General features: G+C 44.5%; 1 protein-coding gene and 1 long non-coding RNA gene across 4 annotated transcripts in view; one reads left to right on the forward strand and one right to left on the reverse strand.

Moving 5' to 3' along the window:
- Positions 1-12500, forward strand: part of LOC134344895 (uncharacterized) — a 145081-nt gene extending 132581 nt beyond the window's left edge. The window contains exon 4 of the long non-coding RNA XR_010017554.1: positions 12486-12500. This is a non-coding gene — a long non-coding RNA (uncharacterized LOC134344895). The remainder of the gene's footprint in view (positions 1-12485) is intronic.
- Positions 1-27759, reverse strand: part of efcab11 (EF-hand calcium binding domain 11) — a 137981-nt gene that overhangs the window by 73580 nt on the left and 36642 nt on the right. The window lies entirely within an intron of this gene.

Here is a 27759-nt window from a genome sequence, read left to right on the forward strand (position 1 = left end):
GGAAGACATATGCAATGTTAGCATTCAATTCAAGAGGACTAGTATATGAAAGCAAGGATGTAATGTTGAAACTTTATAAAGGACTGGTGAGATCTCACTTGGAGTATTGTGAGCAGTTTTGGGCTCCTTATCTTAGAAAGGACCTGCTGAAACTGGAGAGGGTACAAAGGAGGTTCACGAAAATGATTCCAGGATTGATTGGCTTGTTATATGAACAGCTTCTGTTGGCTCTAGGCCTATATTCACCGGAACTCAGAAGAAAGAGGGGTGACTTCATTGAAACTTATTAAATGGTGAATTGATAGAGTGGATGTGGAGAGGAATGTTTCATATGGTGGGAGAGTCTAAGATCAGAGAGCACAGCCTCAGAATAGAGGGGTGTCCTATTAGAACGGAGATGAGGAGGAATTTCTTTAGGCAGAGGTTGAAGAATCTGTGGAGTTCTTTGCCACAGGCAGCTGTGGAGGCCAAGTCTTTAAGTATGTTTAAGGCAGAGGCCAAGTCTTTAAGTATGTTTAAGGCAGAGGTTGACTGGTCAGGGCATGAGGAGATACGGGGAAAAGGAAGGAGACGGGCTGAGAGGAAAACTGGATCGGCCCTGATGAAATGGCAGAACAGACTCGATGGGCCAAACGGCCCAATTCTGCTCATACAGCTCATGGTCTTAAAAGCCAAAGCACATTCAACCTTTCAATATGTCACTCATGAATTAAGAAACACTACTGCTGATTGCACAAAGCCTTGATTTCTAAAGTACCTTTCATTCTCCAGGGTTCCCCAAGTATTTTATAGTTAGTAATGGAATCTTCTGCCGTATTCCTACATGCAAGAGCAATTCTTTTCTGGCAAGTCTGTTTGAGATGTTGCCAAGAGATGTGAACTATTATTGTTGAAATGCTTCTCTTTTAAACCAAGCAGTTGGGTAAACTTAAGACACCAAGTGTATTCCACAGTTGATGAAATCAATTCTAGTCTATTGTGCATACTCAGGGAGAATTAGTCACCATATAATGCAAAGTGGCTTTTACTGTTAAACAAAAGTTTGATAAATTCCAGGTCTTAACAGTTTGAAGTGTAGTATTTTAAAGGCATCATAAAAGGGATTGGCGACGTCTCATTCAAAAGCTCTTCAATTATCATTTTATCCATACGAGATCAATAAAGAATTGTCTTCATGAAGCAGGAGCCAAAAGATAAATAATCAGAGTGGCCACCAACAATAATCTGTCAGCCATTGAGTTGAAGGCTAAATACAAGAAATAACTTGGTACTTAGGTCAGTTTCAACAGCACAAACAGGAAAGTAATGCTATGCTGAAAAACAGCAGATGTACAGAGTAGCAAAAGCACCACCCAGACTACAATGAAAAAGACTTAAAATATATTTTTAAAAAGCTTTACTTGTCATATGTACATTGATAAATGCAGTGAAATGAGGATGTTATGAGATTGCAGGGTGACTTGGACTGGCTGGGTGAGTGAGCGGATGCATGGCAGATGTAGTTTAATGTGGACAAATGTGAGGTTATCCACTTTGGTGGTAAGAACAGGAAGGCAGATTATTATCTAAATGGAGTCGTTAGGAAAAGGGGAAGTACAGTGAGATCTAGGTGTTCTTGTACATCAGTCACTGAAAGCAAACATGCAGCTACAGCAGGCAGTGAAGAAAGCTAATGGCATGCTGGCCTTCTTAACAAGGGGAATTGAGTATAGGAGCAAAGAGGTCCTTCTGCAGCTGTACAGGGCCCTGGTGAGACCACGCCTGGAGTATTGTGTGCAGCTTTGGTCTCCAAATTTGAGGAAGGACACTCTTGCTATTGAGGGAGTGCAGTGCAGGTTCACAAGGTTCCCGGGATGGCGGGGCTGTCATATGTTGAACGATTGGAGCAACTGGGCTTGTATACACTGGAATTTAGAAGGATGAGGGGGGATCTGATTGAAACATATAAGATTATTAAGGGATTGGACACGCTGGAGGCAGGAAGCATGTTCCCTTTGATGGATGAGTCCAGAACCAGAGGACACAGTTTAAGAATAAGGGGTAGGCCATTTAGAACGGAGCTGAGGAAAAACTTTTTCACCCAGAGAGTGGTGGATATGTGGAGTGCTCTGCCCCAGAAGGTAGTGGAGGCCAAGTCTCTGGATGCTTTCAAGAAAGAGATGGATAGAGCTCTTAAAGATAACAGAATCAAAGGTTATGGGGATAAGGCAGGAACTGGATACTGATAGTGGATGATCAGGCATGATCACAGTGAATGGCGGTGCTGGCTCGAAGGGCTGAATGGCCTACTCCTGCACCAATTGCCTAATGCATTTGTGTCATTGTTTTAACAAATGTGGAGGAAACTGGAGCATAGCAGCGGGAATCGAACTCCGTTCAGCGATCACTGGCACTGTGAAGCAATTGTGCCAACTGCTATGCCACTGTGCCACACACACAAAACGCTGGAGGAACTCAGCAGGCCAGGCAGCATCTATGGAAAAGAGTAAACAGTCGACATTTTGGGCCGAGACCCTTCAAGAGGATGGGAAAAAAGATGAGAAGTTAAGAGCAAGAGGTTCTGCGGGGAGGGGAGGAAGAAATAAATACGAGGTGGCTGGTGATAGGTGATAGGTGATAGGTGAAAGGTGATGGGGGGGTGAAGTAAAGAGCCGGGAGGCTGATAGGTGAAAGAGATAAAGGGTTGGAAAAAGGGGTGGAGCACCAGATGGGCAGGTAAGGAGATAAAGTGAGAGAGGGAAAAACAAATGGGGAATGGTGGGGGGTGGGGAAGAATAACTGGAAGTTTGAGAAATCGATGTTTGTGCCATCAGGTTGGAGGCACACAGGTGGAATATAAGATGTTGCTCCTCCAACCCGAGTGTGGCCTCATCACAACAGTAGAATGGGAACGGGAAGTAGAATTGAAGTAGATGGCCACTGGAAGATGCTGCTTTTTCTAGTGCTCAGCAAAACAGTCTCACCGATATACAGGAGATCACACCGGTAGCACCGGATATAGTAGATGGTCCCACAGTGCAAGTGTCGCCTCACCTGGAAGGACTGTTTGGTGCCCTGAATGGTAGTGAGGGAGGAGGTGTTGGGGCAGGCATGGCACTTATTCTGCTAAACAGAAAGGGTTATTATAGGGAGGGTGCAGAGGAGATTTACCAGGATACTGCCTGGATTAGAGAGTATGTCTTATGAAGGTAGGTTGAATGAGCTATGGGTTTTCTCTTTGGAATGAAGGAAGATGAGAAGATACCTGATAGAGGTGTACAAAATGATACGAGGCATAGATGGGGTGGATAACCAAAATCATTTTTCCCAGGGCAGAAATGGCTAATACTAGGGGGCATAATTTTAAGATGATTTGAGGAAAATACAGGGGGATACCAGGGGCAAGTTTTTTTTCAGAGAGTGGTGAGTACACAGAATACCCTACCTGGGATGGTGGTAGAGCAGATATTTTAGGAACATTTAAGATGCTCTTAGATAGGCATGTCGATGATAAAAAAAATGGAGGACTGTGTAGAAGGGTAGGGTTAGACTGATCATAGAGTAGGTGTACTATGTTCTAAGACAGTGTAGCTACTGAGCCCCTTATAAGATTTCTGTTCAATTATCTGCACCAGTTTGCTCACTGTCCAAGCTTAATTTGATCAGATTAAACAGATTCCTACAAAAGGACATTGTAGAAATAATCAGTTCTCAGATTACCATGTACATGCCAAGCCTATGGCAAGTGGGAGCTCATTACTACTGAATCTGAAGCGATAAAATGGATTCTGACTGAAAGTTGCTGGGGAAGAAATTATTCTGTTTTATTTGCTTTAATGTAACCCAGACCAAATTTCAAATGTAAATTGATAATCGTTTTCTGCAGTTCAAAGAGAGATTTGCACCAGTTTCTTCCTCATGCACATTTATTAAAAGCTGAGGTTTCACTTGTCTCACCAACTCTTCTGGATTAGCCTCCAGGGTTTTTAAGTTTGGAGTCCCTGCATGAGTAAAATGAAGATGAGCTCTATTTGTCACAAGTCCATCGAAACACACAGTGAAATTTGTTTGTGTCAATAACCAACACAGACCAAGGATTGTGCCTCGGGCATCCTGCAAGTGTCACCATGCTTCCAGTGCCAACATAGCATGCCCACAACTTACCTACCCTAACCCGTAACCTAATACTTACCTACCCTAACCTGTAACCTAATAAAAGTATCACCCGCTTTTTGAACGTTCGCTTTACGAAACCTCACTGTTACGAAAGACCTACATTAGTTACCTGTTTTCGCTAACAGAAGGTGTTTTCACTGTTACGAAAAAAGCAGCGCGCGAAAAAAAAAATCAGCACGCGATAAAGGCGCGCCCCGAGCAGCCACTCTCCCCCGGATTCGGAACTGCATTCCCGCCAGCATTGCTTAAACATGTGCCTCAGAGCAGCCGTTAGCAAGATGAGTTCTAAGGTATCAGAAAAGTCTAAAAGAGCTTGTAAGGGTGTTACACTTAGCGTAAAACTAGACATAATTAAGCGTTTCGATCGTGGTGAACGAAGTAAGGACAAAGTGAGTTTGGCCTGTGGAAGTTAACGAAAATAAGGTTGAAGAGGTTTTGGCACCTCATGATCAAGAACTGATAGATGAAGAGCTGATGCAATTGGAAGAGGAAAGGATAACAATCGAAACCGAATGCAATAGCAAACGGACCGAAGGTGAAGTCGTCCAGGAACTGAACGTGAAGCATCCGCATGAGATTTTCGCTGCAATGATAAAGTAAGACTTTAATTTTGAAAGGGTATGTCAGTGTAGGGCATATTTGCAAGATGGTTTGAGTGCTTACAAAACTGTATGATAGAAAAATGCGCGAGGCTCAGCAGTCAAGCAAGCCTTCCACATCAGCCACAGCAGACGACGAACCTCAACCTTCGACATCCAGGCGGGCAGTCATAGGAGAAGATGACCTGCCTGCCATAATGGAAACAGATGACGATGAGATGACACCCCAGCGTCCCACCACCCCAACCCCCGGGCCCCGGACAGATACTGATTCGCGGAGAATGCAGCTGTAGCCAGGAGGCACACAGCACATCTTTAAGAAAAAGCTGAAATAAACAAGCTGATTAATTACGTGCCGGGCGGCACCTAATTAATTAGCATGTTTATTTCGGCTTTTTTCTTAAAGATGTGCTGGATGCGTCCCGGCTACCGCTGTACCCCTGCATGCTCCGTGGCTCGGTATCGGTTGGCGGCCTGGAGGGTGGGGGCCACTGCACCACCCCAGCCTCCGACGACTCAACCTAACACACCATCATCAGTGTGCTTGGCGCTATCCCAATTCCGGTAAGTAAAACATTGTACATACATTATTTCTACTTTATATCGGCTGTGTATTTTTACGTGTTATTTGGTATGATTTGGCAGCTTCATAGCCTAAAGGTTACTGGAGAGAGTGTTTTGCCAACAGTGCTTGTGTGAGATTTTCTGCCGAGAGCGCTTGCGCCGTGTTTTTGCCAAGAGTGCTTGCGTGAGATTTTTGCTACGGAGAACAGTGCAGGCAATCGTTGTAGAGAAGTATTTCTAATTTATATAGGCTGTGTATTTATCATATCATTCCTGCTTTTACTATATGTTACTGTTATTTTAGGTTTTATGTGTTATTTGGCATGATTTGGTAGGTTATTTTTGGGTCTGCGAACACTCACAAATTTTTCCCATATAAATAAATGGTAATTGCTTCTTCACTTTACAACATTTCGGCTTACGAACCATTTCATAGGAACACTCTACCTTTGGATGGCGGGGGAAACCTGTACTTACCTGTATGTGTTTTTGGAATGTAGAAGGAAACCAAAGCATCTGGAGGAAACTTGCATGGTACAAACGCCCTGCACACAGCGATGAAACAGCATGGTACAAACGCCCGACACACAGCGATGAAATTGCATGGTACAAACTCCCTACACACAGCAATGAAATCAAAACCGGGTTTCTGGTGCTGTAATAGCAATGCTGAAGCCACAATGTGCCCGTGTAACTACTAATAGTGATAATAAATCTGATTTCTGAATTAATATTGGTAGCTGATGGTTAGTGGGGACATAGTGCATCACTAAAAACCAGAGAGATTCTGCAGATGCTGAAAACCAAGATCGACACAGACAAATCAGCAGGTTAGGCAGCATCTACAGAAAGGAAGAAACAGTCGACTTTTCTGGACAAGTCACTTTGACTAGAAAGGACAAGGAAGAAAGCGAGAATGTGGGACATCTCCCTATGCTCCCCACCACTGTCTGTGTAAAGATGGCAGGAGATTGGGAAATAAATAGTCAGAGTCATTGAACACTACAACACAGAAACTGGCCCTTCCCCACCTAGTCTGTGCCAAACTATTGATCTGTCCAGTTCCATTGACTTACACCCTTTGTCACCCTTCATACCCCTCCCAGTATTGTACCTATCCAAATTTCTTTGAAATACTGAAATTGAACCACTTCCACTGGCAGTCCATTCCACACTCTCACCACCATCTAAGTGAAGAAGCTCCCCTTCATGTTCCTCTTAAACATTTCGCCTTTCATCTTTAACCCATGACCTCTAGTTCCAGTGGGAAAAGCCTGCTTGCATTTACCCTATCTAAGACCCTCATCATTCTATACTTCTATCAAATCTCTCCTCATTCTCCTACACTCCAGGGATAAAGTCCTAACCTGTTCAACCTTCCCCTATAACTCAGGTCCTCAAGTCCTGACAACATCTTTATAAATATCCTCCTCACTCTTTCAATTGTACTGACAGCCTTCTTGTAGGTTGGCGATTAAAACTACACACAATACTCCAAATTAGGCACCACCAACATCTTATACATTTTCAATATAACATCCCTACTCCTGTACTCAATACTTCAACTCATGAAGGCCAATTTTCTTCATGACCCTATGTATCTGTGATGCCACTAACAAGAAATAATGTATCTGCATTCCCAGATCCCTCTGTCCTACTGCACTCTTCAGTACCTAACCGCACACCATGCAAGTCCTACAGAGGTTTGTCCTCGCACACAATCCGGGCCCACATCCCATCAGAATCTGCCTGAATTGGGAAGTGCATTGGGGAGAGGAGGAATAACGGGTCTGGGAATGAGAGCTGTGCAGACAACCACGGCTTTCACATCCTGCACTGAATGAACCATAAAAAAATAAAGCCACTAAATAGATAAAGGACCAAGTGCCAGATAATTATATGGCCATTAATGAAGGCTATTTCAGCTCTTTCAGCATCCTGACATTTATAGATGGAGCATCACTTACAAGCCTTTATATGGGCAACCATGTCAAGGGAAGGTACTTCTCTGGATTTATTGACTCAATGTCTAAACGTGCCTGCTATTAAACTGTAGGGGGTGTTGATGGGCCTTTCAAAACACACAAAGCAATTTTAATTACCCGCCAATATCAATGAGGAAAGCCTTAAGGAGAAAGGCCAAAAGTTGTAACTCATTAGAGGCTTTATGCTGGGGACAGCAACGGCTCAAAGCAGATTAGAGTATGGCAGGGACTCCGGGAAGTATCAATGGAGCAGAACGCAGTTTATTTTATGTACTTAAGCACAGCAGTTGTTTAAAACAGAATTTTCCAATGGTAGTCAGTAGCAGGGAGACTATCAGGAAGAACTGATAAGTACAATGAACCTCTACCCCTGGAATCCACCTCAGTCACAAGCCTCAACATGTGATTGGAAGAGCTTGCTTTTCTCTGCACCTGATGACTTTTGACACAATTGGTACCAAGCACCTTAATCCCAGAACTCCCAGTCTCCCAACTTCATCAACCAGAGTATGCCGAAAACCTTGCTGCCAAAGTCCCGGCTTGCCTCAAGTTCTAAATATCTATCGTCCTGGGCTTGTGCACCAATTAACTTGTCTTTTATTCTTCCACTGAGCTCAGATTTCTGTGTTCCTGTTATTTTCCCCAATATTCTATGCTTCACCACTGGTAGCTGTGTGCTGAAGCTGCCTCGGCCCCAAGTTTGAAAATCTTCTTCCCAAATTCCACATGCTCTGGTCTTCTCGCACATTCCAAAATGCGGAGTTAGGATAAGTTAGCTGTGGGCATGCTATGTTGGTGCCAGAAACATGACGAAACTTCCAGGCTGCCCACAGCATACAGATCATTAGAATGCTACAGCAGAGAATCAGGCCCTTTGTCCCATCTAGTCTGGTGCTGAACCATTAATCTGTCTAGACCCATCAACTTGCACCTGTACTATAGCCCCCCCCCATACATCTCTCATCCATGTAGACATCCAAATTTCTCTTAAATATTGAGATCAAACCTGTATCCACTACTTGCGCTGGCAGCTCATTCAACACACTCACCACCCTCTGAGTGAAATTTCACCTCAGATTCCGCTTAAATATTTCACCTTTCACCCTTAACCCATGATCTCTAGTTGTAGTCACACCCAACCTCAGTGGAAGAAACCTGCTTGCATTTACCCCATCTATACCTGCTATAATTTTGTGTACCTCTAACAAATCTCTCCTCAATCTTCTATGTTCCAGGGAATAAAGTCCTAACCTGTTCGACCTTTCCCTGTAACCCATGTCCTCAAGTCCCGGCCACATCCTTGCACCATCTCAATCTTCCTTACATATTTCCAGCAGGTAGGTGACCAAAACTGCACACAATACTCCAAATTAGGCCTCAACATCTTCACATGTGCTCAATACATTGATTTACGAAGGCCATTGTGCCAAAAGCATTCTTTATGACACTATTTACGACCCTTGCGGTGACACCACTTTCAAGGAATTATGGATCTCCTCAGTGCCTTACTGCTCACCACGCAAGACCTAACCTGGCTGGTCTTCCCAAGAGTAACACCTCACACTCAAGACAAACAAGAGAAAATCTGCAGATGCTGGAAATCCAAGCAACTCACACAAAATGCTGGAGGAACTCAGCAGGCCAGGCAGCATCTATGGAAAAGAGCAAACAGTCGACGTTTCAGGCCGAGACCCTTTGTCAGGACTGGAAAAAAAATAAGTCAGAGTTAGAAGGTGGAGGGAGAGGAGGAAGAAATACAAGGTAGTAGGTGAAAGGTGAAAACAGGAGAGGGGTAGGGGTGAAGTAAAGAGGTGGGAAGTTGATTGGTGAAAGAGATACAGGCCTGGAGTAGGAAGCATCTGATAGGAGAGGACAGAAGCCCTTGGAAGAAAGGGAAGGGGAAAGAGCACCAGAGGGAGGTAATAGGCAGGCAAAGAGTTAAGGGGAGAGAGGGAAATGGGAATGGGGAATGGTGGGGGGGGGGTTATCATTACTAGAAGATCAATAAATCGATGTTCATGCCATCAGGTTGGAGGTTACCCAGAATATAAGGTATCACTCCTTCAACCTGAGTGTCGCCTCATTGGGGCAATACATGTCATGGACTGACATGCTTGGAATGGAAAGTGGAATTAAAATGGGTGGCCACTGGGAGATCCCGCTCCTTCTGGCGGACAGTGCGTAGGTGCTCAGCAAGGCGGTATCCTAATCTCTGTCGGGTCTCGCTGAAATACAGGAGGTCACACTGGGAGCACCGGACACAGTGTATGACCCAACAGACTCACAGGTGAAGTGTATCCTCACCGGGAAGGACTGTTTGGGACCCTGAATGGTACTGAGGGCTGAGGTGTAGGGGCAGGTGTAGCATTTGTCCCGCTTGTAAGGATAAGTGCCAGGAGGGAGATCTGTGGGGAGGGACAAATGAACAAGGGAGTTGCGTAGGGAGCAATCCTGTGGAAAGCAGAAAGTTGGAGGGAAGGGAGGGAAAGATGCGCTTGGTGGTGGGATCCTGTTGGAGATGGCAGCAGTTATGGAGAATTATGTGCGGGACATGGAGGCTAGTGGGGCAGTAGACGAGGATGGAGTGAGGGCAGACATATGTGAAATGGAAGAGATATGGTTGAGGCAACATTGATGGTGGAGGAAGGGAAGCCCCCTTTTTTAAAGAAGGAGGACACCTCTTTTATTCTGGAATGAAAAGCCTGATCCTGAGAGCAGATGTGGTGGTGACGTAGGAACTGAGACGCAGGATGGCATTTTTACAAGTAACAGGATGGGAAGAGGTACAGTCCAGGTTAGTGTGAGAGTCCGTCGGTTTGTAAAAGACTTCAGTAGATAACCTGTCTCCAGAGAAGGAGACAGAGAGATTGAGAAAGGGGAGGGAGGTGTTGGAAATGGACCAGGTAAATCTGAGGGCAGAGTTGAAGTTGGAGGATGATGAAGTCGACAAGTTCAGCATGGGTGCAGGAAGCAGCACCAACACTATCATTGATGTAGCGTAGGAAAAGTTGGGGAGTGATACCACACCTGCCAGATCCTTTCTGATACCACCAAAATTGGTCTTTCTCCAATTTAGAATCAACACGAGGACCAGACCTATCCTTTTCCATAATTACCTTGGAACTAAAGGCATTCTGATGACTAAATGCAAAGGGTCCCCCTACACAGACTTCTGTCACCTGTCCTGTCTCATTCTCTAATAGGATATTTCGCATCACACTCTCTCTAGTTGGGTCTTAAATACTGATTAAGGAAACTTTCTGAATACATTTGACAAACTCTTTCTCATCCAGGCTTTTTACAGAATGGGACTCCCAGTCAATATGTGGAAAATTTAAATCATCTAATTAAAATTAAAAACAACCTTATGTCTCTTGCAACAGTCTGCGATCCCTCTACGAATTTGCTCCTCTAAATCTCATGGATTATTGGGTGATCTACAGTATAATCCCATTAATGTGATTATACATTTTTTATTCCTCAGTTCTACCCTTAAAGCCTCACTAGACGAGCTCTCCAGCCTGTCCTGACTGAGCACTGTTGTGACATTTTCCCCGACTAGTAATGCCACCCCTCCCCCTTTAACCCCTCCCGTTCTATCACATCTAAAGTAACGGAACCCTGGAACATTGAGCTGCCAGTCCTACCCCTCCTGCAACCAAATTTCTCTAAAGGCTGAACTGTCATAATTCCACGTGCTGATCCATGCCCTAAACTCATCCACCTTTCCTACAATATTCCTTGCACTGAAATATACACAGCTCAAAACATTAGTCCCTCCATGCTCAACATTTTGATTCCTGACTTTGCATGTAGGCTTAACAACATCTTTCTCCACAACCACTCCACTATCTGTTCTGGCACTCTGGTTCTCACCCCCCTGCAACTCTAGTTTAAACCCCTCCCCCATGCAGCACCAGCAAACCATCCACAGGGGTATTAGTTCCCCCTCCAGTTCAAGTGCAAGCCTTCAATTCTGTACAGGTTCCAACTTCCCTGGAAGAGGGCCCGATGATCCAAAAATCTGAAGTCCTCCCTCCTACACCAACTCCTTAGCCACATGTTAAACTGTATAACCTTCATATTTCTGGCTTTACGAGCACGTGGCACGGGTAGCAATCCTGAGATCACAGCCTTGGAGTTCTTGTCCTTTAAGTCAGCATCCAAGTCCCTGAAATCACTTTGGAGGACCTTGTCACCCATCCTACCCATGTCATCAGTACTGACGTGGATCACGACCTCTGGCTGCTTTTAACAATGCTGTGGACTCAATTCGAGACGTCCCTGACCCTGGCACCTGGTGGGTAACACACCAGTGGGCAATTTCACTCTCGCCCAGAGAACCTCCTTTTCTGTTTCCCGAACAAACAAACTCCCTTTCACCACAGTTCACTTTTCTCCCCATTCCCTTCTGAGTCACAGAGCCAGCTTCTGCATCTTCTCCCTAGTACCTCATTTCCTCACCGCCCCCCCGCAACAGCATCCAAAGCGGTAAACGTATTATTGAGGGGAATGACCACAGGGGTACTCTGCACTGGCTGCCTATTCCCTTTCCCTCTTCCAACAGTCACCCAGGTACCTGCCTCCTGTAACTATCTGCCTCTATCTCCTAACTATCATTCTCCTGTATAAGCCGCAGGTCATCCATCTGCAGCTCCAGTCCTGAACACGGTCTCTAAGGAGCAGCAGCTTGGTGCACTTTATGCAGATATAGTTATCAGGGAGACTGGAAGTCTCCCAAAGTTCCCACATCTCACACAAAGAACACTCCACTAACTCTGGGCCCATTCTCAAAGCATTAGATATGAACTAACTTACTGTAACCTCATTTAGAGCCTGGGCCCATAGCTGTCCTCTCCCAAGTCTGCTGAGCCAAAGCCGGATTATTCTAACACTGTGCGCTCCAACAATGGCCACTCTATGTACACCTCCTTTCCCATTATTGGCTCAAAGTAACTTACTCCTGGGACATGACCTGCAGTTTTCAAATGGCTCCCACCCTACAAGATGTCGCACTCTCACTCTCTACTCCAAAATGAACGCTGAAATGCTTCATTTGTGTGAACAACCACAATGCGAGTTACAGAAGTATCCTTGGACAGCGTTGGTTGGTCACACACACGAAGCATTTCACTGTATGTTTCAATACACGTGATAATTAAAGCTTATCTTTAAACTTCAGCCTCCCCACCATCAAGGACATCTTCAAAAGGTGGCAGCATGCACCATTAAGGACCCTTGCCTCACAGGACGTGCCCTCTTCTCATTACTACCATCCAGGAGGAGGTACAGGAACCCGAGGATACGCTCTCAGCATCTTAGGAACAGTTTCTTTACCTCTGTCTCCAGATTACTGAACACATAATCGCTACCTCACTATTATGGACTATTTAATTTTTTTTGAATATTTCATATTGTAATGTATGGTAATTTTTATGTATTGCACTATAATGCTGCCGCAAAACAACATATTTCACAATTATGTCAGTGGTAATAAACCCGATTCTGATTCTGACGGTGATTAGCAAAGAACCAGAGAGAGATTTGCAATGGTTATTAACTTACAAATCAACTACCCACGGAATGAAAAAAAGTTTAAACACAAATCGAAGACATTAAAGTTTTGTGGCAATTTTCTTCTCAAATCTGGACGTCCCAAACTGCTTTACTACCAAATTGACCCTTGAACATTGAGGACATGCTGTTGGCTTCGGAACGTGTGGTGACACTTGCAAGCTGCCCCCAGCACATCCTTAGAGAGTGTGGGTTGTGAACACAAATGACACATTTCACTGTATGTTTTGATGTCCATGTGATAAATAAATGAATCAGTATCTGGATTAATGAAGCATGAGGGAAATACTTTAATGAGTGTTGGTAATTGGCAAATTATGTACTGAGGTGCAGTGAAAAAAATAGCTTTGCTTGCCGTACAGATCATTTTATCACATGACAAAGTATTAGCAGAATGCAGAATATATTACTACAGGCAAAGGCAATGTAGGCAGCCAAAGATCAGATCCGTTGAGTACGAAACAGCTCAAGCTGTGAGAACCATTAAAGGCCCAATTTTGTCAACGTTTCAGACCAAGACCCTTCATCTGTATGGGCCAAAATGTCAACTACTTATTCCCCTCCATTGATGCTGCCTGATTTGCCGAGTTCCTCCAGCATTTTATGTGTGTTGCTCAAGATTTCTGTGTCTATAGAATCTCTTGTGGTTATGAACTCCTAGTTTTGCTTGATTACTGTGAAGGTCTTGCTGCAATCTGTATATTTCAAGCTGTCTAAACTACAGCAATGAAAGAACAACTGGTTCTTTTGGGCTTTTCTCTTTGGAGCGAAGCTGGGGCTTTTCTTCTTGGGGTGAAGGAGAATGAGAGGTAACTTCACAGAGGTGTATAAGGCAATTAGAGGCATTGACAGAGTGGACAGCCTCAGTGCCTTTTTCCCAGGGCAGAAATGGCTAATATGGGAGGTTATAATTTTAAGGTGATTGAAGGCATGATGTCAGAGGTAGGTTTTTTAATACACGGTGAGAGACGAGTGCATGGAATGCACTGCCGGGGTGGTGGTAGAGGCAGATACATTAGGGGCATTTAAGAGACTCTTACACGGACACATGGATGAAAAGAAAATGGAGGGCTACGTGGGAGGGAAGGGTTAGATTGATCTTTGAGTCGGTTAAAAGGTTGGCACGATACCCTGGGCACTGTGCTGAAGTGTTCTATGGTCTAACAGTACAATACGCTGTTGGATAGATTTGCTTGGGAAGTGCCAGTACCAGTTCATATAACTCTAGAATAACAAATTAAGGAGACTACTGAACAGTGTCTGCCATGCTTCAGTGTAATATTCTTTTCCTACAGTTGTCACACTCCTGAGAATACAGGATCTAAATTTAGGCAGAAGCTAACACGCCACCTTCAACCTTTTCTCCCAAATGGATGCAAAAAATCTAAGTGAGGGCTTATCCCCAGAATTTTAGATTATCATCCCTTCAATCAGGTGTTCACATTTTTTTTAATGGCATGAACCTCAACCATTAACAGAGGGATCCATGGACCTCAGGTTGGGAACCCCTATCTGAAACCAACAGTTCAAATTCTCTCACTCCTCTTCTCTTCATCTGCCCAGCACCCTCTGGTTCACACCGCTTTCCTTTTCTCCTGTGGTTCACTTTCCCCTCCTATCAGATTCCTTCTTCAGCCCTTTACCTCTTCCACCCATCACCTCCCACCTTAGTTTATCCACTCTCCCTCACTTTCCTCTGCACCTGGTCGTACATTTCACCTACAAGAGAAAACCTGCAGATGCTGAAAATCTGAGCAACACACACAAAATGATGAAGGAACTCAGCAGGCCAGGCAGCATCTATGGAAAAGAGTATGTAGGGTTCTCAGTAATATTAACTGTTAACTGCTAATTATAAAATGGCTTCTCTGAAGTGTAATAATGAAATGGCTTCTTTGTAATGTTAACTATGAGGTAATGTTCTCTGTAGTTGAAATGTTTGGGTTATACTTATAGATAACGGAGGAACAAACCAATGGAAGCTATGTTATTCTATCTGTATGTGTGGGAACCTGGGTGAGTGCGCAGGTTTTTCGGGAGGAGAACCGAAGAGGAAGGACGTGCTGGACGCGCTCTGGTCGAACACCGTGGTTGGTCCCAGGCGGTGGGTCGAGGAGGTCGGAGGAGATCAAATGGTGGAAAGAAGACCCTGTGAATTGAGCTCCAACAGTTGTGCATGAAGTGGTTGAACTCTAATAAGTTTGGCGCCTTTTACTTTCCGTTTATATTGTATCTCTATTAATTACGTAGTTTCAATAAGATTTATAAAGCGTAATCTGTAAATCGTACATTGTGTGCTGTCTGATATTTGATGTGTGAGTTTGTGCCAGGGTGCATTACACAGCAACTACGTAAATGTGAGACACGGTTCGGTGGGCAGACGGGGTTTCCCCTAGACAAACACGAGCTGATAGCCCTGAGCATTACAAGTACAAATGACATCTCAGGCCGAGACCCTTCATCAGGACGCTGGGTGGGGAGGTCTCTGTTTGTGGGAGCTGGGAGAAGACAGGATGGAAGATGGCTGAGGATGGCATCCCTGTTGCACAAGGTGCTTTATGCAGACGAATGGCTTTGAGGAGGAAGGACCAATACTCCTGTGGGAGAGCTCGTTTTTTCAAGATAGACTTCGAGCGACTTTCGGAAGGTGGTGTGTGCTTTCACGCAGACTATGGGTCTAGCGTGTGAATTACAGACAAGTTCAACATTTGAGCTCCACCATGTACATGTAACTGTTTAAGTATAATGGACCTTTTTCCGTTTTTTTCTTTCTTTCCTTTAATAACTGTTTGCTTAAATTAACAATCTTAAATATACTTCTGATTAATTTAATGCAGTGTACAACCTGTTATTTCTTGCTGACAGATGATTGCCGGGGGCCGTAAATCACACAGCATTCACACAAGCCAGTGTTTGAGTGGGCAAGACATCCCAACCTCACGGATTTGGTGGGACCAAAGTCATATCAACCCTAGATGTACGAAACCTGGGTATGAAAGATGGGTTTCTCGCTGCAGAGCCCAGTGGCTGTTAGCAAGGGGCTAATGAACCGCATTTCCAGAGACGCCCAGTGAAAGGAGGGTTTCATATACAACTCTGAAATTTGTCATATCTTGGGGTAGTCCTTTAACATCTGCCGGACGATGCTGAGGATGTTCTACGAGTCTGTGGTGGCCAGTGCTATCATGTTTGCTGTTGTGTGCTGGGGCAGCAGGCTGAGGGTGGCAGACACCATCAGAGTCAACAAACTCATTCGTAAGGTCAGTGACATTGTGGGGATGGAACTGGACTCTCTGACGGTGGTGTCTGAAAAAAGGATGCTGTCTAAGTTGCATGCCATCTTGGTCAATGTCTCCCATCCACTACATAATGTACTGGGTGGGCACAGGAGTACATTCAGCCAGAGACTCATTCCTCCGAGATGCAGCACAGAGCGTCATAGGATGTCATTCCTGCCTGTGGCCATCAAACTTTACAACTCCTCCCTTGGCGGGTCAGACACCCTGAGCCGATAGGCTGGTCCTGGACTTATTTCATAATTTACTGGCATAATTTACATATTACTATTTAACTATTTATTACTATTTTTATATTACTATTCTATTACTATTTATTATTTCTATGACTATTACTATTTACTAATAGTAATATTACTATTACTATTTATTATTTATGGTGCAACTGTAACGAAAACCAGTTTCCCCCGGGTTCAATAAAGTATGACTATGACTATGACTATGACTAAACCAAGAATGAAAAAGAAAAGAAAGGCAGCACAATTATCAACCCCCAAATCCTTTTTCCTGCACAAAAACCGAACAAAATAAATCAAGCACATTGACCCCCACCCACCGAAATAAAAAAGAGATCAGGCAAAAAAAAACTCTAAGACTGAAAAATGAAGTCTATAGTCCAAAGTCCAATTTCAAAACGCTGAAAGAACCTGGACAATGCTCTCCAGGCCTGGATGCAGCAGCAGGCTCTCCCCTCTCCGGTGCAGAGCAGCTGGTCAAAAAGACAGTCAGCCTCTGCACTTGCCTTGATGTTTCAATCTCTCTCATCGCTTTAGTCGGCGAACAATGGAAGCTTTAATCGGCAAAGTGGAGCCAAACATTGGCTTCACCCTGTCCTGCAGCCTTTGTGCCACGAGCTTTGCTCAAGCTGCCTCTGTCTCCTGGAATCTCGGAGACTGCAGTGCGCTGAAGCGCCCAAACTATCTCCAAACAGCAAAACACGGGGTCCAACACTTCCAGAATCACATTCCAGATGAGAAACAAATGTAAAAGACTTTAAAAAGTGAAAAAATGGTTTCATAATCGATCCAGAAGATGTTGATCAAAGGAGCGTGTACACACTTCTAAAGTACTTCATTGGCAGCACAGCACTTGGGGTTAAAGCTCCTGAAAGGAATTGAGTAAATGCAAATTTCTCATCTTGAGCGGGATTGTCCAGCTGTTGAAGGTGATTTCCAGCTGAGGTGCCAAGCATCTTGCATTGAGTAACATTGTTCAGAAACAGGTCACTTAAGACCATTGCCACAATTCATTACTTCTCCTGTTCTTCCCTGCATCTTGCTGGCTCTTTTATAGTTTCAGCTTCTAAATGTTTTTCTGATTACATTATTGAGTAAAGATTTTATTATCTTGCCTTCCGGTGATCTTACATTAATTGATCTATACATCCTTGGACATGTTTCATCACACCACCAATATTCAGTCCATCACTTCTTCATCAGCTCCTGGTGACTGTGAGTTGTTTTTCTGACCCTCAGCACATTCAGTTCTGTCCATGTAATCACATTGCCAACTACAGTGCAGTTGGCATCTCTCTGTAGAGGGTTATTGTAGTGATACAGAACCAGGCTGAGAAGAGGCAGATGGAGATCAGTCCTCAAAATTGTGAAGTGATTCACTTTGGAAGGTCGAACTTGAAGGTAGGGTTAATGGTGGGGTTCTTAACATTGTGGAGGGACAGAGGGATCTTGAGGTCCATGTCCATAGATCCCTCAAAGTTGCCACGCAAGTTGATAGAGTTGTTAAGAAAACGTTTGGTGTGTTGGCTTCCATTAGTCGAGGGATTGAGTTCAAGAGCTACGAGGTAATGTTGCAGCTCTATAGAAACCCTGTAGACCACACTTTGCACACTTGTCACACTATTATAAGAAGGATAAGGAAGCTTTTCAGAGGGTGTATAAGAGAGTTACCAGGATATCTGGATTAGAGAGAATGTATTATGTGGAATGGTTGAGCGAGCTATGGCTTAGGGTTTTGCGAGTAGATTAAAAGGTCTGCACAAGATCATGGGTCGAAGGGCTTGTACTTTGCTGTAGTATTCTATGTTCATCTGTGTCAGATACAGAAATCTCATTCCAGATATAGAAAACTATATTGTCACTCCCAGCACAATGCAGTATGCTACCCTGTTGGCAGTGGGGCAAGATGTTTTTTTTTTGCACAGTGGAGGTATCTTTAATGCACTGGCAGGGGTAGTAGTGGAAGCGGGCAAAATTGTGGGGTTCAGAGGCTTGTGGATAGATGCAGCAATATGCAGGAAATGAAGGACGTGGATCATGTGTGAGCAGAGGGATTGACATAATCTGACATTTTGTTTGAACAAGGAACATAACAGCACAGTCAGGCCTTTTGCCCACGATGTCGTGCTGATTTTTTAACCTACTCTTAAGATCTAACCCTTCCCTCCCACATAGCCCTCCATTTTTCTATCATCCATTTGCTTATCTAAGAGCTTCTTAAATGTCCCTATTGTATCTAGCTCTACCACTGTCAATGCATTCCAACCACTCTGCGTGAAAAGCCTATCTCTGACATTTGCCAGACACTTTCCTCCATTCACCTTAACATTATGCTGCCCCCCCGCCCCCCGTATTAGACATTTCCATCCAGGGAATATATGTATATATTTTATACATAGAAGATGCTACCCATGCCACATGCTGGTGACACAGAAATGGGAAGATAATACACTTTAACACTTAGTTAAGGCGGTCATGTTCCCCTTAAACATGTCACCACTCACCCTTAACTCATGACCTCCAGTTCTAGTCTCACTCAACCTTAGTGGAGAAAGTCTGCTTGCATTTACCCTATCTAGACCTTTTGTAATTTTGAATACCTAGATCAAATCTCGCCTTATTATCTTACACTCCAGGGAAAAAAGGCCGAACCTATTCAGCCTTTCCCAGTAAATCAGGTCCTCAGGTCCTCAGGTCCCAGGAACACCCTTTTTGCTTCATAATACACATACAGTATATATCGGCTGATGTGGCGCATGGTGGAGACCTTCAACAAGGACCACAGGAGGTGCATCTGTTTGGGTTACCCGGAGAAAATGGCAGCCACAGAACACTATATTCACAATGGTCATAAGATTGACTTTGACAGCACAAAACTGCTGTGCCGTGCCAATAGCTTTTGGGACTGCCTGGTGAAGGAAGCCATTGAAATAAAATTAGAGAAGAAGAATTTTTAATCAAAGATGAAGGTCTCGCTCTAAGTAAGAACTGGAATTCAATTGTAAGCAAGGTGGGACAGTAGAAACCTGATTGGACGAGGACTAACCAATCAGGAGGGACAGATGACAGGGATATATATACCATTCGACTAGACGTGCCCAGGCTTCATTCCTAGGCAGAGTTTATCATCGAAACATCATTTAAAGTTGATACCTGTAGCCAGCTGGAAGCCTGAGAAGCATTTATTCGACAGTATATCATCTTACTGTAATTTATAGTCTATTTTGTGTATTGCACTGTACCTCTGCCACAAAACAACAGATTTCACAATATATATCAGTCTTAAAACACCTGATTCTGATTCAGTTCTGGAGTTGATGCATCCGAAGTGTTGAGTATGGGTAGCGGTTAGGCAGTTGCTGACATTGAAAGACTGCAAGCACCAGCCGAGCCAGACTAACAGCCAGCACTGTGTATATCTGGTTGCACGGCAACAGGCAACAGAAAGATAAATCCATTGCACTTGGAGCTCCAGACGCACATTCATAAATTGGATGCGCTGACAGATGAGCAGGTTCCCCTGCACCTACTCTCCAAGGAGGCACTTACAGTGCAGGCCAGTAACTGTTAACAGATATGCAATGCAAAACCAAGATACAGTAAAAAATTTTGGTGCAGCTATTGCAACAAAAGGACTGAGATTTACATGTCATAGGCTCATGCAAGAGAACCATGTACATCTGTGTTGTTTATTCAGACCGCAGGGTTAGTGCTCTCTCATTTATCAATTGCCAACCTGCTCTGCTTTCACTGCGGTATAACACCAGGACACAGCGCCTCACCAGAGCTTGCGTGCAGCCCTTAAAATTCTTCAAAAGGAAAGCCACTCTTCTCGATTTTAATCTGCCTCAAGTATGCCCTTGCTCACAAGAACAGCAATGTCTTCAAAGAGAACGGTCATAACCAGCAATAAATCCTCAGGGGGAATGCCACTTCAACCTCATTAAATGCCTTTAATACCCGTTTGAACACTTCAGCTCAGCTGCAGATTGCAAACAAGAGTTTTAGCCATATTCTCACCACAGAAATTGTACAGAATGGGAAACTCTTATTTACTCAAGGCCACACAAAAGTGCAGCATTTTTATTTAAATTTAAAGATTTTAAAGAGATCAGATTTTTCAAAAGGGCCAGTATTCAAATAATTTGAAGCATTTTGAGATCTCTGTTCCCAACAAGTAGGACCTGGATTGTGCAGGTCATACAGAGGGTTGTGACATCAATTACTGCTTCCTGATCACCTCTCCCTAAAGATCAGTCAACAAAGTCTGAATGATATCTCCTGTTACAGTTATTGACTGAAAAAACACCATTGTAATAGTGCTACAATCAAATCAAAAGGAAGGACAAGTCTTTCACAACTACAGGTTAGTCTAATGCAGGCTACAAGCCAACAATGCTCTTAGACATGTAGTTGCTGTTCTAAAGTTGGAAAAGTGACAGCTAATCTATACCATAAACAGCAAAAAATAATGGACTGATAACATGTTTTAGGATAATTAGGGCCAGGGCACCAGACAGAAACTTGGTCGGATTCTTCTTTGCCATTGTATTCTGGTATCCCTCGTCCACTGAAAGAATCTGAAGGATGGCACCTATTGTGGACTGGTTGCAAACACAAAAAGCTGGAGGATTGCAGTGTGTCAGACATTATTTTTGGAGGAGAATGGACAGAAGACATTTCAGTTCATTCCAAACAACAGGAATTCTGCAAATGCTGGAAATTCAAGCAACACACATAAAAGTTGCTGGTGAATGCAGCAGGCCAGGCAGCATCTCTAGGAAGAGGTGCAGTCGACGTTTCAGGCCGAGACCCTTCGTCAGGACTAACTGAAGGAAGAGTGAGTAAGGGATTTGAAAGTTGGAGGGGGAGGGGGAGATCCAAAATGATAGGAGAAGACAGGAGGGGGAGGGATGGAGCCAAGAGCTGGACAGGTGATAGGCAAAAGGGATACGAGAGGATCATGGGACAGGAGGTCTGGGAAGAAAGACAAGAGGGGGGGGACCCAGAGGATGGGCAAGGGGTATATTCAGAGGGGCAGAGGGAGAAAAAGGAGAGTGAGAGAAAGAATGTGTGTATAAAAATAAGTAACGGATGGGGTACGAGGGGGAGGTGGGGCATTAGCGGAAGTTAGAGAAGTCGATGTTCATGCCATCAGGTTGGAGGCTACCCAGACGGAATATAAGGTGTTGTTCCTCCAACCTGAGTGTGGCTTCATCTTTACAGTAGAGGAGGCCATGGATAGACATGTCAGAATGGGAATGGGATGTGGAATTAAAATGTGTGGCCACTGGGAGATCCTGCTTTCTCTGGCTTTCCCTCCCCCCCTCTCTCTGCATTCCGCAGGGATCGCTCCCTACGCAACTCCCTTGTCCATTCGTACCCCCCATCCCTCCCCACTGATCTCCCTCCTGGCACTTATCCGTGTAAGCGGAACAAGTGCTACACATGCCCTTATACTTCCTCCCTTACCACCATTCAGGGCCCCAAACAGTCCTTCCAGGTGAGGCAACACTTCACCTGTGAGTCGACTGGGGTGATATACTGCGTCCGGTGCTCCCGATGTGGCCTTTTATATATTGGCGAGACCCGACGCAGACTGGGAGACGGCTTTGCTGAACATCTACGCTCTGTCCGCCAGAGAAAGCAGGATCTCCAGTGGCCACACATTTTAATTCCACATCCCATGCCCATTCTGACATGTCTATCCACGGCCTCCTCTACTGTAAAGATGAAGCCACACTCAGGTTGGAGAAACAACACCTTATATTCCGTCTGGGTAGCCTCCAACCTGATGGCATGAACATCGACTTCTCTAACTTCCGCTAATGCCCCACCTCCCCCTCGTACCCCATCTGTTACTTATTTTTATACACACATTCTTTCTCTCACTCTCCTTTTTCTCCCTCTGTCCCTCTGAATATACCCGTTGCCCATCCTCTGGGTCCTGCCCCCCCTCCTTGTCTTTCTTCCTGGACCTCCTGTCCCATGATCCTCTCGTATCCCTTTTGCCTATCACCTGTCCAGCTCTTGGCTCCATCCCTCCCCCTCCTGTCTTCTCCTATCATTTTGGATCTCCCCCTCCCCCTCCAACTTTCAAATCCCTTACTCACTCTTCCTTCAGTTAGTCCTGACGAAGGGTCTCGGCCTGAAACGTCGACTGCACCTCTTCCTAGAGATGCTGCCTGGCCTGCTGTGTTCACCAGCAACTTTTATGTGTGTTGTCAGTTAATTCCAGATGACCCAATTCCCCACTAGATAATGTTGCAGCTGACTGGACCACATTTGGAATATTGTGTTCAGTTCTGGGTGCCTCATTATAGGAAAGATGTAAAAACTTAGAGGGTTCAGATGAGATTCACTAGGATGCTGACTGGGTTGGAGAGCATGTCTTATGAGGATGGTTTGAGCGAGCTAGGGCTTTTCTCTTTGGAGAAGAGGATAAGAAGTGACTTGATAGAGATGTACAAGATCATGAAGCATAGATTGAGTGGACAGCCAGCAACTTTGTCCGAGGGTGGAAATGGCTAAGACAAGGGATATAATTTCAAGGTGATGGGAAGAAATTATAGAGGGGATGTCAGAGGTAGTGTTTTCATGCAGAAGGTGGTGGGTGTGTAGAATGGGCTGCCAGTGGTGGTGTTAGAGGCAGATATACTAGGGATATTTAAGAGATTATTAGACACATGGATAGTAAAGAAATGGAGGGCTATGTGAGAGAGAAGGGTTAAATTGATTGTGGAGTATGTTAAAAGATAAGCACAACAAGGGCCTGCACTGTGCTGTATTCTAAAATGTTGACTGTCCATTTCCCTCCATAAATGCTGTCTGACCTGTTGGGTGTCTCCAGCTGATTGCTTGCTCCAGATTCCAGCTTCTCCCTCATCTCTGATTATCAGATAAAGCAAAGCCCTTTGTGTTTCCCCTTCCCTGCCCTCTCCATCTGCCCATCACCCACACATTCCTTCCACCAGTTCCCCTCCCATTCCTTGCACAATCATCCGTCCTTCAACCCTTGATGATGTACATCTCCTCCCAGCTACTTATATCACCTTTCTCCATCTGTATCCACCTATAAGCTAACAACAGGAATTCTGCAGATGCTGGAAATTCAAGCAACACACATCAAAGTTGCTGGTGAATGCAGCAGGCCAGGCAGCATCTCTAGGAAGAGGTACAGTCGACGTTTCAGGCTGAGACTCTTCGTCAGGACTAACTGAAGGAAGAGTTAGTAAGAGATTTGAAAGTGGGAGGGGGAGGGGGAGATCCAATGCTCCCGATGTGGCCTTCTATATATTGGCGAGACCCGACGCAGACTGGGAGACCGCTTTGCTGAACACCTATGCTCTGTCCGCCAGAGAAAGCAGGATCTCCCAGTGGCCACGCATTTTAATTCCACATCCCATTCCCATTCTGACATGTCTATTCACGGCCTCCTCTACTGTAAAGATGAAGCCACACTCAGGTTGGAGGAACAACACCTTATATTCCGTCTGGGTAGCCTTCAACCTGATGGCATGAACATCGACTTCTCTAACTTCTGCTAATGCCCCACCTCCCCCTCGTACCCCATCCGTTATTTATTTTTATACACACATTCTTTCTCTCACTCTCCTTTTTCTCCCTCTGCCCCTCTGACTATACCCCTTGCCCATCCTCTGGTTCCCCCCCCCCGCCGTCTTTCTCCCTGGGCCTCCTGTCCCATGATCCTCTCATATCCCCTTTGCCTATCACCTGTCCAGCTCTTGGCTCCATCCCTCCCCCTCCTGTCTTCTCCTATCATTTTGGATCTCCTCCTCCCCCTCCCACTTTCAAATCTCTTACTAACTCTTCCTTCAGTTAGTCCTGACGAAGGGTCTCGGCCTGAAACGTCGACTGTTCCTCTTCCTAGAGATGCTGCCTGGCGTGCTGCGTTCACCAGCAACTTTGATGTGTGTTGCTCCACCTTTAAGGTGCTAGCTTTTGCTCACCCCTTCATTTTTATACAGTCTATCTCCCCCTTCCAGACTAAATGAGGGGTCTCAACCCAAAACGTCTGTAAGTGTCGGTATGGGGTTTGTTGGTTATCCCTGTGACTGCGAAGGTTTCCTCTGGGATGCTCCAGTTTCTTCCCACATTCCAAAGACATACGGATTAGGGTTAGTAACTTGTGGACAGGCTATGTTGGTGCTGGTACTGCAGGCTGCCCAGTACAAATCCTCACAGATTTGATTTGACAGAAATGGCCTATTTTACTGCATGCTTCGATGTCCATGTGATAAGTAAAGCTCATCTTTATTTTGTCCCTCCATGGATGCTGCTGTTGAGTGCTTAGCGCATTTTGTGTTGCTCTAGATTCCAACATCTGGAGTCTCTTGCCTCATCTTTGATTGCATTTATATCAGTAGCGAGTGAGAGAGAGCCACCAATGCAGGGTGGGAGCCATTTGAAAAGAAGAAGGCTCGTCGGGAGTGAGTTTCGTTTGAGCCAATAAAAAGAAAGGATATGTAACTGGAGCAACCATTGTTGGAGTGGGCTAATGCTAGAGTGGGAGGCTTTGACAAGTTCAGGCGGAGGGTCTAAGTAAGTTTTTTCCCTTCCTTTGCCTATTGGCACATAGCCAGTGCACTGAATGGGTCTCGAGTTAGTGGTATGTTGTTTGTGTGAGATGTGGGAACTTTGGGAGACCTCCAGTCTCCCTGATAACTACACATCTGTATGAAGTGCATCGAACTGCAGCTCCTTAGAGACCATGTTAAGCAACTGGAGCTGCAGCTCGATGACCTTCGGCTCATACGGGAGAATGAGGAGGTGACAGATAGGAGTTACAGGGTTGACTCCTACTTAACCCCTAAGTTGCAGGAGTCAGGAGAGGGAAAAGGAATAGGTGGCCAGTGCAGGGTATCCTTGTGGCCTTTCCCCTCAATAATACGTATAGCACTTTGAATAATGTTGGGGAGGGCATCCCACCAGGTGAAGCTGCAGTGACTGGGTCTCTGTGTGGCTCAGAAGGGAACAGGGGAGAAAAGGAATGCAGTAATGATAGGGGATTCCACAGTTAGAGGAGCAGACGGGAGATTCTGTGGATGTAAAAGAGACACCCGGATGGTATCTTGCCTCCCAGGTTCTGGAGTTCAAGATGTCTCAGATAAGATCCACAGCATTCTCAAGGGGAGGGTGAGCAGATATTGCTATCAACAACTTAGGCAGGAAATGGGAGGAGGTGCTGAAGAGAAAATATGGGGAGCTAGGTAGAAAGCTGAGAAGCAGGACTTCCAGAGTAATAAACTCTGGAATGCTGCTTGTGCCACGTGCCTTTGACTGTAAGAATAGGATAATTTGGCAGACAAATGTGTGGCTAAGGAATTGGTATTGGGGGCAGGGTTTCATATTTCTGGATCATTGGGATCTCTTCTGAGCAAGGTATGACCTGTACGAAAAAGACAGGTTACACCTGAACCCAAAGGGGATGAATATCCTTGTGGGAAGGTTTGCTAGAGCTGTTGGGGAGGGTTTAAACTAATTTGGTAGTGGAAATGGAACTGGAATGATAGGGCTAAGGATGGGGCAGTTGGTATACAAGTACAACTGATGTATTATGTAGTGAGACTGAGGATGAACAGGCAGATGATAGGGCAAAATTGCAATCAGTGAGATGAGTTGAGGTATAAATGGAACCAAAATTGAAAAGAGTTATGAATACAGGATTGAAGGTGTTACATTTGAATGCACACCGTATACGGAATAAGGTAAATGATCTTGTAGTGCAGTTAGAGATTGGCAGGTAAAATGTGGGCATTTATGAGTCATGGCTGAAAGATCATAGGTGGGAGCTTAACATCCAAGGATACACATTGTATCAAAGGGCAGGCAGGTAGGCAGAGGGGGTGGGGTCACTCTGTTGGTAAAATAAAATGACATCAAATCCTTAGAAAGAGGTGACAAAGGACTGGAAGATGTACAAACCTTGTGGGAAGCATTAAGAAACTGTAAGAGTAAAAAGACCCTGATAAGTGTTATATACAGGCCTCTGAATAATAGCCAGATTGCTGGATATATGTTACAATGGAAGGTAAAGAAGGCGTGTAAAAAAGTGCAATGCTACAATAGTCATAGGGGATTTCAGTTTGCGGGTAGATAGGGAAAATCAGGTTAGTCTTGGATTGCAAGAGAGAATATGTAGAATGCTAAGGAGATGGCTTTTTAGGGCAGCTTGTGGTTGAACCCACTGGGGAAGGCAATTCTGGATTGGGTGCTGTGTAATAAACCAGATTTGATTGGGGAGCTTAAGGTAAAGGAACCATTAGGAGTCAGTGATTATGATAGAATTCACCCTGTAGTTTGAGAAGAAAGAAGTCAGATGTACTAGTATTACAGTGGAGTAAAGGGAATTCGGAGGCACAAGAGAGTAGCTGGTCAAAGTTGACTGGAAGGGGACACTAGCAGAGACAATGACAGTACAGAAATGGCTGGAGTTTCTGGGGGCAAATTGGAAGGCACAGGATAGATACCTCCTGAAAAATGAAGAAGTATACTAAAGGGAGAATCAGAATTAGGTTTAATATCACAGGGAATAGCTTGTGAAGTATGTTGTTTGTGGTAGCAGAACATGGAATACATAATAAAAACTATAAAAAAAATAAGAAAATATGAAAAAAAGAATGAAATAAGTAGTGCAAAAAGAGAGAGAAAAATACATGAGTTCATTGTCTATTCAGAAATCTGATGGCAGAGGCAACATTCCTGAAACATTGAGTGTGTGTCTTCAGGGTCCTGTACCTACTCTTTGACAGTAGCAATGAGCAGAGGGCTTTGAGGATGAGGGCAACAACAGCGGGAAGTTAAAGACAACATAACAAAGAGGGCATATACTATAGCAAAAACTAGTGGGAAGTGAGAGGATTGGGAAGTTTTTAAAGACTAACAAATGACAAAATAGAAAATAATGAGAAAAATTATAAGATATGAAGGTAAGCTACCCAATAATGTAAAAGAGAATACCAAAAGCATTTTTAGATATACAAGGAGCAAAGGAGAAGTGAGATTGGATATCGGACTGCTGAAAAATTATATTGGAGAGGTAGTAATGGGGGCATGGAAATTGCAGATGAACTTAATACATTTTTGCATCGATCTTCACTATGGAAGACACTAGCAGTATGGCAGAAATTTTAGAGTGTCAAGAGACCGAAGTGAGTGCGGTTGCTCTTATTCAGGAGAAGCTGCTTGGGAAGCTGAAAGGTCTAATGGTAGATAGGTCACCTCGATCAGACGGTGTACACTCCAGGGTTCTGAAAGAGGTAGTTGAAGAGATTCTGGAGGCATTAACAATGATCTTTTAAGAATCACTAGATTCTGGAATAGTTCCAGA

Source organism: Mobula hypostoma, chromosome 1, assembly GCF_963921235.1.
Source record: "Mobula hypostoma chromosome 1, sMobHyp1.1, whole genome shotgun sequence".
Lineage (NCBI taxonomy): Eukaryota > Metazoa > Chordata > Chondrichthyes > Myliobatiformes > Myliobatidae > Mobula > Mobula hypostoma.